At 51.4% G+C, this 12,331-nt stretch overlaps 1 pseudogene; it reads right to left on the reverse strand.

Annotated features, from left to right (window-relative positions):
- The window catches only part of LOC135510186 (RING finger protein 150-like), a 34,562-nt pseudogene extending 26,050 nt beyond the window's left edge, over window positions 1–8,512 (reverse strand).
- Between the last annotated feature and the right edge of the window lie 3,819 nt (window positions 8,513–12,331).

Raw genomic sequence — 12,331 nt, forward strand, 5'->3', positions numbered from 1 at the left:
CACCCCTATACTATACCCACTGCATGAGGGGTCTCTACCCCTATACTATACCCACTGCATGGTGGGGTCTCTCTACCCCCTATACTATACCCACTGCATGGTGGGGTCCAGACCCATACTATACCCACTGCATGGTGGGGTCTCTCTACATACTATACCCACTGCATGGTGGGGTCTCTCCCCTATACTATACCCACTGCATGGTGGGGTCTCTCCCCCCCTATACTATACCCACTGCATGGTGGGGTCTCTCTACCCCTATACATACCCACTGCATGGTGGGGTCTAGCATGGTGGGGTCTCTCTCCCCTATACTATACCACTGCATGGTGGGGTCTCTCTCAGGGTACTATACCCACTGCATGGTGGGGGTCTCTCCCCCTATACTATACCCACTGCATGGTGGGGTCTCTCCCCTATACTATACCCACTGCATGACACACCCTATACATACAGTCAGAGGCATGGTGGGGTCTGACCCCATACTATACCCACTGCATGGTGGGGTCTCTCACCAAATACCCACTGCATGGTGGGGTCTCTCTCCCCCTATACTATACCCACTGCATGGTGGGGTCTCTACCCCCTATACTATACCCACTGCATGGTGGGGTCTCTCATACTATACCCACTGCATGGTGGGGTCTCTCTCCCCTATACTATACCCACTGCAGTGGGGTCTCTCTCCCCTATACTATACCCACTGCATGGTGGGGTCTCTCATACTATACCCACTGCATGGTGGGGTCTCTCTCCCTATACTATACACACTGCATGGTGGGGTCTCTCTACCCTATACTATACCCACTGCATGGTGGGGTCTCTCTCCCCCCACTATACTATACCCACTGCATGGTGGGGTCTCTCTCCCCAAATACTATATGTGTCTCCCTATACCCACTGCATGGTGGGGTCTCTACCCCCTATACTATACCCACTGCATGGTGGGGTCTCTCTCCCCTATACTATACCCACTGCATGGTGGGGTCTCTCTCCCCATACTATACCCACTGCATGGTGGGGTCTCTAGGGCCTATACTATACCCACTGCATGGTGGGGTCTCTCCCCTATACTATACCCACTGCATGGTGGGTCTCTACCCCCCTATACTATACCCACTGCATGGTGGGGTCTCTCTCCCCTACCGAGAATGGGGGGTCTCAGACCCATACTATACCCACTGCATGGTGGGTCTCACCCCACACGGCCCACTGCATGGTGGGGTCTAGGGTCCCCTATACTATACCCACTGCATGGTGGGTCTCTCTACCCCCTATACCCACTGGCCAGGGGTTCACCCCTATACTATACCCACTGCATGGTGGGGTCTCTCTACCCCTATACTATACCCACTGCATGGTGGGGTCTCTCTACCCCTATACTATACCCACTGCATGGTGGGGTCTCTCTACCCACTGCATGGTGGGGTCAAAACACTATACCCACTGCATGGTGGGGTCTCTCTACCCCCTATACTATACCCACTGCATGGTGGGGTCTCTACCCCTATACTATACCCACTGCATGGTGGGGTCTCTACCCCTATACTATACCCACTGCATGGTGGGGTCTCTCTACCCCCATACTATACCCACTGCATGGTGGGGTCTCTCTACCCCTATACTATACCCACTGCATGGTGGGGTCTCTCTACCCCATACTATACCCACTGCATGGTGGGGTCTCTCTACCCCCTATACTATACCCACTGCATGGTGGGGTCTCTCTACCCCCTATACTATACCCACTGCATGGTGGGGTCTCTCTACCCCTATACTATACCCACTGCATGGTGGGGTCTCTCTACCCCCTATACTATACCCACTGCATGGTGGGGTCTCTACCCCCTATACCCACTGCATGGTGGGGTCATATACTATACCCACTGCATGGTGGGGTCTCTCTACCCCCTATACTATACCCACTGCATGGTGGGGTCACATGGTGGGTTCCCCCCTATACTACCCACTGCATGGTGGGGTCTCTACCCCCTACTATACCCACTGCATGGTGGGGTCTCTACATACTATACCCACTGCATGGTGGGGTCTCCTATACCCACTGCATGGTGGGGTCTCTCTCCCCTATACTATACCCACTGCATGGTGGGGTCTCTACCCCTCTATACTATACCCACTGCATGGTGGGGTCTCTCTACCCCTATACTATACCCACTGCATGGTGGGGTCTCTCCCCTATACTATACCCACTGCATGGTGGGGTCTCTCTACCCCCTATACTATACCCACTGCATGGTGGGGTCTCTCTACCCCCTATACTATACCCACTGCATGGTGGGGTCTCTCTACCCCTATACTATACCCACTGCATGGTGGGGTCTCTACCCTATACTATACCCACTGCATGGTGGGGTCTCTACCCCCTATACTATACCCACTGCATGGTGGGGTCTCTCTACCCCTATACTATACCCACTGCATGGTGGGGTCTCTCCCCCATCCCTGCATGGTGGGGTACTATACCCACTGCATGGTGGGGTCTCTACCCCCATACTATACCCACTGCATGGTGGGGTCTCTATACCCACTGCATGGTGGGGTCTCTACCCCTATACTATACCCACTGCATGGTGGGGTCTCTCTCCCCTATACTATACCCACTGCATGGTGGGGTCTCTCTCCCCTATACTATACCCACTGCATGGTGGGGTCTCTCTCCCCTATACTATACCCACTGCATGGTGGGGTCTCTCTCCCCTATACTATACCCACTGCATGGTGGGGTCTCTCCCCTATACTATACCCACTGCATGGTGGGGTCTCTCTCCCCTATACTATACCCACTGCATGGTGGGGTCTCTCTCCCCTATACTATACCCACTGCATGGTGGGGTCTCTCCCCTATACTATACCCACTGCATGGTGGGGTCTCTCCCCCTATACTATACCCACTGCATGGTGGGGTCTCTACCTCTCCCTATACTATACCCACTGCATGGTGGGGTCTCTCTCCCCCCTATACTATACCCACTGCATGGTGGGGTCTCTAGAGTGCCCCTATACTATACCCACTGCATGGTGGGGTCTCTCTACCCCTATACTATACCCACTGCATGGTGGGGGTCTCTCTCCCCTATACTATACCCACTGCATGGTGGGGTCTCTCTCCCCTATACTATACCCACTGCATGGTGGGGTCTCTACCCCTATACCCCCTGTACTATACCCACTGCATGGTGGGGTCTCTCTCCCCTATACTATACCCACTGCATGGTGGGGTCTCTCTACCCCCTATACTATACCCACTGCATGGTGGGGTCTCTACCCCTATACTATACCCACTGCATGGTGGGGTCTCTCTCCCCTATACTATACCCACTGCATGGTGGGGTCTCTACCCCTATACTATACCCACTGCATGGTGGGGTCTCTCTCCCCTATACTATACCCACTGCATGGTGGGGTCTCTCTACCCCCTATACTATACCCACTGCATGGTGGGGTCTCTCTACCCCTATACTATACCCACTGCATGGTGGGGTCTCTATACTATACCCACTGCCTATACTATACCCACTGCATGGTGGGGTCTCTCTCCCCTATACTATACCCACTGCATGGTGGGGTCTCTACCCCTATACTATACCCACTGCATGGTGGGGTCTCTCTACCCCCTATACTATACCCACTGCATGGTGGGGTCTCTCTACCCCTATACTATACCCACTGCATGGTGGGGTCTCTACCCCTATACTATACCCACTGCATGGTGGGGTCTCTCTACCCCCTATACTATACCCACTGCATGGTGGGGTCTCTCTACCCCTATACTATACCCACTGCATGGTGGGGTCTCTCTACCCCCTATACTATACCCACTGCATGGTGGGGTCTCTCTACCCCTATACTATACCCACTGCATGGTGGGGTCTCTACCCCTATACTATACCCACTGCATGGTGGGGTCTCTCTACCCCTATACTATACCCACTGCATGGTGGGGTCTCTCTACCCCTATATACTATACCCCCACTGCATGGTGGGGTCTCTACCCCTATACTATACCCACTGCATGGTGGGGTCTCTACCCCCTATACTATACCCACTGCATGGTGGGGTCTCTCTACCCCCTATACTATACCCACTGCATGGTGGGGTCTCTCTACCCCCTATACTATACCCACTGCATGGTGGGGTCTCTCTCCCCTATACTATACCCACTGCATGGTGGGGTCTCTCTACCCCCTATACTATACCCACTGCATGGTGGGGTCTCTACCCCCTATACTATACCCACTGCATGGTGGGGTCTCTACCCCCTATACTATACCCACTGCATGGTGGGGTCTCTCCCCCTATACTATACCCACTGCATGGTGGGGTCTCTCTACCCCCTATACTATACCCACTGCATGGTGGGGTCTCTACCCCCTATACTATACCCACTGCATGGTGGGGTCTCTCTCCCCCTATACTATACCCACTGCATGGTGGGGTCTCTACCCCCTATACTATACCCACTGCATGGTGGGGTCTCTCTACCCCCTATACTATACCCACTGCATGGTGGGGTCTCTACCCCACTGCATATATACTATACCCACTGCATGGTGGGGTCTCTCTACCCCCTATACTATACCCACTGCATGGTGGGGTCTCTACCCCCTATACTATACCCACTGCATGGTGGGGTCTCTCTACCCCCTATACTATACCCACTGCATGGTGGGGTCTCTCTACCCCCTATACTATACCCACTGCATGGTGGGGTCTCTCTACCCCCTATACTATACCCACTGCATGGTGGGGTCTCTCTACCCCCTATACTATACCCACTGCATGGTGGGGTCTCTCTACCCCCTATACTATACCCACTGCATGGTGGGGTCTCTCTACCCCTATACTATACCCACTGCATGGTGGGGTCTCTCTACCCCCTATACTATACCCACTGCATGGTGGGGTCTCTACCCCCTATACTATACCCACTGCATGGTGGGGTCTCTACTATACTATACCCACTGCATGGTGGGGTCTCTCTACCCCTATACTATACCCACTGCATGGTGGGGTCTCTCTACCCCCTATACTATACCCACTGCATGGTGGGGTCTCTCTACCCCCTATACTATACCCACTGCATGGTGGGGTCTCTCTATACCCCCTATATACTATACCCACTGCATGGTGGGGTCTCTCTACCCCCTATACTATACCCACTGCATGGTGGGGTCTCTACCCCTATACTATACCCACTGCATGGTGGGGTCTCTACCCCCTATTCTATACCCACTGCATGGTGGGGTCTCTACCCCCTATACTATACCCACTGCATGGTGGGGTCTCTCCCCCCTATACTATACCCACTGCATGGTGGGGTCTCTCTACCCCTATACTATACCCACTGCATGGTGGGGTCTCTCTACCCCACTATACTATACCCACTGCATGGTGGGGTCTCTCTCCCCTATACTATACCCACTGCATGGTGGGGTCTCTCTACCCCCTATACTATACCCACTGCATGGTGGGGTCTCTCTACCCCCACTGCATATACTATACCCACTGCATGGTGGGGTCTCTCCCCCTATACTATACCCACTGCATGGTGGGGTCTCTACCCCCTATACTATACCCACTGCATGGTGGGGTCTCTACCCCCTATACTATACCCACTGCATGGTGGGGTCTCTCTACCCCCTATACTATACCCACTGCATGGTGGGGTCTCTCTACCCCCTATACTATACCCACTGCATGGTGGGGTCTCTCTACCCCTATACTATACCCACTGCATGGTGGGGTCTCTCTACCCCCTATACTATACCCACTGCATGGTGGGGTCTCTCTACCCCCTATACTATACCCACTGCATGGTGGGGGTCTCTCTACCCCCTTTTCTATACCCACTGCATGGTGGGGTCTCTCTACCCCCTATACTATACCCACTGCATGGTGGGGTCTCTCTACCCCCTATACTATACCCACTGCATGGTGGGGTCTCTCTACCCCCTATACTATACCCACTGCATGGTGGGGTCTCTACCCACTATACTATACCCACTGCATGGTGGGGTCTCTCTACCCTATACTATACCCACTGCATGGTGGGGTCTCTCTACCCCTATACTATACCCACTGCATGGTGGGGTCTCTCTACCCCCTATACTATACCCACTGCATGGTGGGGTCTCTCTACCCCTATACCATACCCACTGCATGGTGGGGTCTCTCTACCCCCTATACTATACCCACTGCATGGTGGGGTCTCTACCCCCTATACTATACCCACTGCATGGTGGGGTCTCTACCCCCTATACTATACCCACTGCATGGTGGGGTCTCTCTACCCCCTATACTATACCCACTGCATGGTGGGGTCTCTCTACCCCCTATACTATACCCACTGCATGGTGGGGTCTCTCTACCCCTATACTATACCCACTGCATGGTGGGGTCTCTCTACCCCTATACTATACCCACTGCATGGTGGGGTCTCTACCCCTATACTATACCCACTGCATGGTGGGGTCTCTCCCCCTATACTATACCCACTGCATGGTGGGGTCTCTCTACCCCCTATACTATACCCACTGCATGGTGGGGTCTCTCTACCCCTATACTATACCCACTGCATGGTGGGGTCTCTACCCCTATACTATACCCACTGCATGGTGGGGTCTCTCTACTATACCCCTATACTATACCCACTGCATGGTGGGGTCTCTCTACCCCCTATACTATACCCACTGCATGGTGGGGTCTCTACCCCCTATACTATACCCACTGCATGGTGGGGTCTCTCTACCCCCTATACTATACCCACTGCATGGTGGGGTCTCTCTACCCCCTATACCATACCCACTGCATGGTGGGGGTCTCTACCCCTATACCATACCCACTGCATGGTGGGGTCTCTACCCCCTATACTATACCCACTGCATGGTCTCTACCCCCTATACTATACCCACTGCATGGTGGGGTCTCTACCCCCTATTCTATACCCACTGCATGGTGGGGTCTCTACCCCCTATACTATACCCACTGCATGGTGGGGTCTCTACCCCCTATACTATACCCACTGCATGGTGGGGTCTCTCTCCCCCTGCATACTATACCCACTGCATGGTGGGGTCTCTACCCCCTATACTATACCCACTGCATGGTGGGGTCTCTCTCCCCCCTATACTATACCCACTGCATGGTGGGTCTCTCTACCCCTATACTATACCCACTGCATGGTGGGGTCTCTCTACCCCCTATACTATACCCACTGCATGGTGGGGTCTCTCTACCCCCTATACTATACCCACTGCATGGTGGGGTCTCTCTCCCCCTATACTATACACACTGCATGGTGGGGTCTCTCTACCCCCACTGCATGGTGGGGTCTCTCTACCCCTATACTATACCCACTGCATGGTGGGGTCTCTCTACCCCCTATACTATACCCACTGCATGGTGGGGTCTCTCTACCCCCTATACTATACACACTGCATGGTGGGGTCTCTCTACCCACTGCATGGTGGGGTCTCTATCCCCTATTCATAATTATACATAGCTACATACACACAAGACTTAGACACAACACCTACGCCCTGGATGATCGCAGTAAACACGTCATCTATGCATAACAAGTCCCCACCCTGTGTGACCCGATACATCATATGACGGTCTGGCCTGCTCGTCCATACCTGAATGTGGCATGGTGATTGTATCATTGGTGTTGCTGGATCCAACGTTGAATATAACGATGGCCGAGGCGTTTTGGCTCGCTGCGTGTCTTATCTTATCTTTAAATGTGCAGTTTCCCCTGGCAATCAGGGCTATCCACGCACTGCCTTGGACCGGAACAGAGAACCGGGTACCGGGATCACAGGCTTGTCTATCCTGAGAGAGAGAAGGAAGTACCACGACTCCTTTTGCGTCGCGTTTAAGCGAATGTTCCCCGTATCGACCGTATTCTGCTTTCTCCGTCCGGACTTCAGAGGTGACCGTGTCTATGTAGGTGATATTAACGAAAGCGGTGTACCACTCCTCTCTCTCGGCGACGGTGAAGTCCAAACAGAGGAGGTGAACGAAACAAAACGTCAGGAGCCATGTAGATAGGGCTAAACTGCGGCAGGCCTGCATCAACGACATGATCAGAACTATCTGGGTTTATTATGATCTCTGTCTGCAGTACCGTCCACACCTACAACTAGATACTGTTAGTTAGTTACGCCATAACGAACGGGTTGTTTTCCATCCACCCCTGGTCTCTCTCTCTCTCTCTCTCTCTCTGTGTGTGTGTGTGTGTGTGTGTAAACACACCCCCTCCTGTACTCGCTACTTAATGTAGGGTTGCAGAAAGCCGAAGGGGAAAAAAACACACACACTTCCTTTTTCAAAACCTCAAAACAACAAAAGGTTGTTTCCAGCAACCGCGAGGAAACGGTAACCAGCGACCATGTGGACTCTCTGCAAAGACATTATAAAGTTCGTTTGGTTATAAACGTTAATGGGTCCACGAAGTGTTTCTCTGTCCCTTTTGTCAACTTTCAGAATAAAAGTCCCTTCCTGTATACTTCGTAAATTAATAATTAGGGCGCAAATTATGAAAAATGTGCACAAGTATCGATATATTTTGTACTAGTTATCATACAAAGAATAATTTAAATTATTTCTAAGATGTAATTTTGTAATTTTTATTTTCAACCTAAATGGTCAACGTTTTTTGTTGTTTGTTGTATGTGTACTCCTATAATATAATACAAAATGATCTGTACATTGTGTTACAGTAAAAACAGTCCCCGTCCTCAAAAACAAATAATGACATTTAGAGTACCATTGACGTCACTCGACCCGGGCTTTCGCGGTTTTTTTTACAGGCATGCTGGGAATGATTTTTGTCTCAGCCAGGAGCCTTTTGCCCGACTGGGATGATGTAAAACAAACTGGGCTGCATTACACACCGCGATGAATACTCCAATCACGAGCCATGGCCTTTTTCAGTGCTGCCTTTAGCCAACATGTCTGTGGGACTCTGAATATGTAGTGGGGCGTTTCGGGACGTCCCCAGTGGCTGCACTCCAGGTGGAGATGGAGGGAAATGCCATTGCAGATTAGGAGAAAGCAGCTGGCAATGAATTCATTGGGTCGACCTACAGGGACATGGGGTTATCTCATCCTTGCCGAAAGGGATTTTACAGGCATGCTGGGAACATTGAGCGAAGACAGAACACGGGCTTTTGGGTGGGTGGGTGGGTGGGTGGGTGGGTGGGTAAAACCAAGGCGATGGGACTGTATGGAAGAGAGTTTAGTCCAATGGTAGCTGTTCCTGTAAATTCACCATGGCTCCTCCCACCTCCAGTAGAGGATCTGGAAATATTGGAGACAACAGAGAGATAGGGAGGGTGTTGAACCATCTGATTGGAGAGACTAGGGACAGATAGGGAGGGTGTTGAACCATCTGATTGGAGAGACTAGGGACAGATAGGGAGGGTGTTGAACCATCTGATTGGAGAGACTAGGGACAGATAGGGAGGGTGTTGAACCATCTGATTGGAGAGACTAGGGACAGATAGGGAGGGTATTGAACCATCTGATTGGAGAGACTAGGGACAGATAGGGAGGGTGTTGAACCATCTGATTGGAGAGACTAGGGACAGATAGGGAGGGTGATGATCCATCTGGAGAGACTAGGGACAGATAGGGAGGGTATTGAACCATCTGATTGGAGAGACTAGGGACAGATAGGGAGGGTGATGATTCATCTGGAGAGACTTGGGACAGATAGGGAGGGTGTTGAACCATCTGATTGGAGAGACTAGGGACAGATAGGGAGGGTGATGATCCATCTGAAGAGACTAGGGACAGATAGGGAGGGTATTGAACCATCTGATTGGAGAGACTAGGGACAGATAAGGAGGGTGTTGAACCATCTGATTGGAGAGACTAGGGACAGATAGGGAGGGTGTTGAACCATCTGATTGGAGAGACTAGGGACAGATAGGGAGGGTGTTGAACCATCTGATTGGAGAGACTAGGGACAGATAGGGAGGGTGTTGAACCATCTGATTGGAGAGACTAGGGACAGATAGGGAGGGTGTTGAACCATCTGATTGGAGAGACTAGGGACAGATAGGGAGGGTGTTGAACCATCTGATTGGAGAGACTAGGGACAGATAGGGAGGGTGTTGAACCATCTGATTGGAGAGACTAGGGACAGATAGGGAGGGTGTTGAACCATCTGGAGAGACTAGGGACAGATAGGGAGGGTGTTGAACCATCTGATTGGAGAGACTAGGGACAGAAAGGGAGGGTGTTGAACCATCTGATTGGAGAGACTAGGGACAGAAAGGGAGGGTGTTGAACCATCTGATTGGAGAGACTAGGGACAGATAGGGAGGGTGTTGAACCATCTGATTGGAGAGACTAGGGACAGATAGGGAGGGTGTTGAACCATCTGATTGGAGAGACTAGGGACAGATAGGGAGGGTGTTGAACCATCTGATTGGAGAGACTAGGGACAGATAGGGAGGGTGATGATCCATCTGGAGAGACTAGGGACAGATAGGGAGGGTGTTGAACCATCTGATTGGAGAGACTAGGGACAGAAAGGGAGGGTGTTGAACCATCTGATTGGAGAGACTAGGGACAGATAGGGAGGGTGATGATCCATCTGAAGAGACTAGGGACAGATAGGGAGGGTGTTGAACCATCTGATTGGAGAGACTAGGGACAGATAGGGAGGGTGTTGAACCATCTGATTGGAGAGACTAGGGACAGATAGGGAGGGTGTTGAACCATCTGATTGGAGAGACTAGGGACAGATAGGGAGGGTGTTGAACCATCTGATTGGAGAGACTAGGGACAGATAGGGAGGGTGTTGAACCATCTGATTGGAGAGACTAGGGACAGATAGGGAGGGTGTTGAACCATCTGATTGGAGAGACTAGGGACAGATAGGGAGGGTGTTGAACCATCTGATTGGAGAGACTAGGGACAGATAGGGAGGGTGTTGAACCATCTGATTGGAGAGACTAGGGACAGATAGGGAGGGTGTTGAACCATCTGATTGGAGAGACTAGGGACAGAAAGGGAGGGTGTTGAACCATCTGATTGGAGAGACTAGGGACAGAAAGGAGGGTGTTGAACCATCTGATTGGAGAGACTAGGGACAGATAGGGAGGGTGTTGAACCATCTGATTGGAGAGACTAGGGACAGATAGGGAGGGTGATGATCCATCTGGAGAGACTAGGGACAGATAGGGAGGGTGTTGAACCATCTGATTGGAGAGACTAGGGACAGATAGGGAGGGTATTGAACCATCTGATTGGAGAGACTAGTGGGGTGGCAGTCAGGAAACGTAGTACAGACCATCTGGCTGTATATACGGCGGAGCTGATGACCATACTGTTGGCCTTGCAGTGGGTGGAGGAAGTCGAGCCAGACAGAGTAGTTATTTGCTCTGATTCATGTGCAGTGTTAATGAGTCTCCAGTCCTTTATATCACGTAGTAGACAAGACCTGATTTATGAGGTGCTACAAACCCATGGCAGGATTCGACAGATGGGTAAACAGATCATATTTACATGGGTCCCAGCTCATGTAGGAGTGGAGGGGAACGAGGCAGTTGATCTACTGGCTAAACAAGCACTGAGTAGTGGGGATGTTGATGTACTGGCTAAACAAGCACTAAGTAGTGGGTGATGTTGATGTACTGGCTAAACAGGCACTAAGTAGTGGGGAGGTTGATGTACTGGCTAAACAGGCACTAAGTAGTGGGGATGTTGATGAACTGGCTAAACAAGCACTAAGTAGTGGGGAGGTTGATGTACTGGCTAAACAAGCACTAAGTAGTGGGGAGGTTGATGTACTGGCTAAACAAGCACTAAGTAGTGGGGATGTTGATGAACTGGCTAAACAAGCACTAAGTAGTGGGGAGGTTGATGTACTGGCTAAACAAGCACTAAGTAGTGGGATGTTGATGAACTGGCTAAACAAGCACTAAGTAGTGGGGAGGTTGATGTACTGGCTAAACAGCCACTAAGTAGTGGGGAGGTTGATGTTTCAATGAGCAAAGCAGAGGCAAAAGGCCTGATATGGACAGTGATGGTGCAGAGATGGCAGTGGAATAGAGCTACTAAGGGCAGGCATTTATTTCAAGTACAGAGTAAAGTCGGGGAGGGGAGAACGGCAGGAAGGCACAGATGAGAGGAGGCTATTTTTTTTACACAAGATTAAAGGGTGGGACACAGCCAGTTGAATAAGACCCTACTTGTGATAGAAAAGCATCCAACAGGAAGGTGTGGTTATTGCCAGGAAACAGAGAACGTGAAGCATGTACTGATACGGTGTGGACATTATTGGAGGGAACGAGAGAGG

This window comes from Oncorhynchus masou, chromosome 23, assembly GCF_036934945.1.
Source record: "Oncorhynchus masou masou isolate Uvic2021 chromosome 23, UVic_Omas_1.1, whole genome shotgun sequence".
NCBI lineage: Eukaryota > Metazoa > Chordata > Actinopteri > Salmoniformes > Salmonidae > Oncorhynchus > Oncorhynchus masou.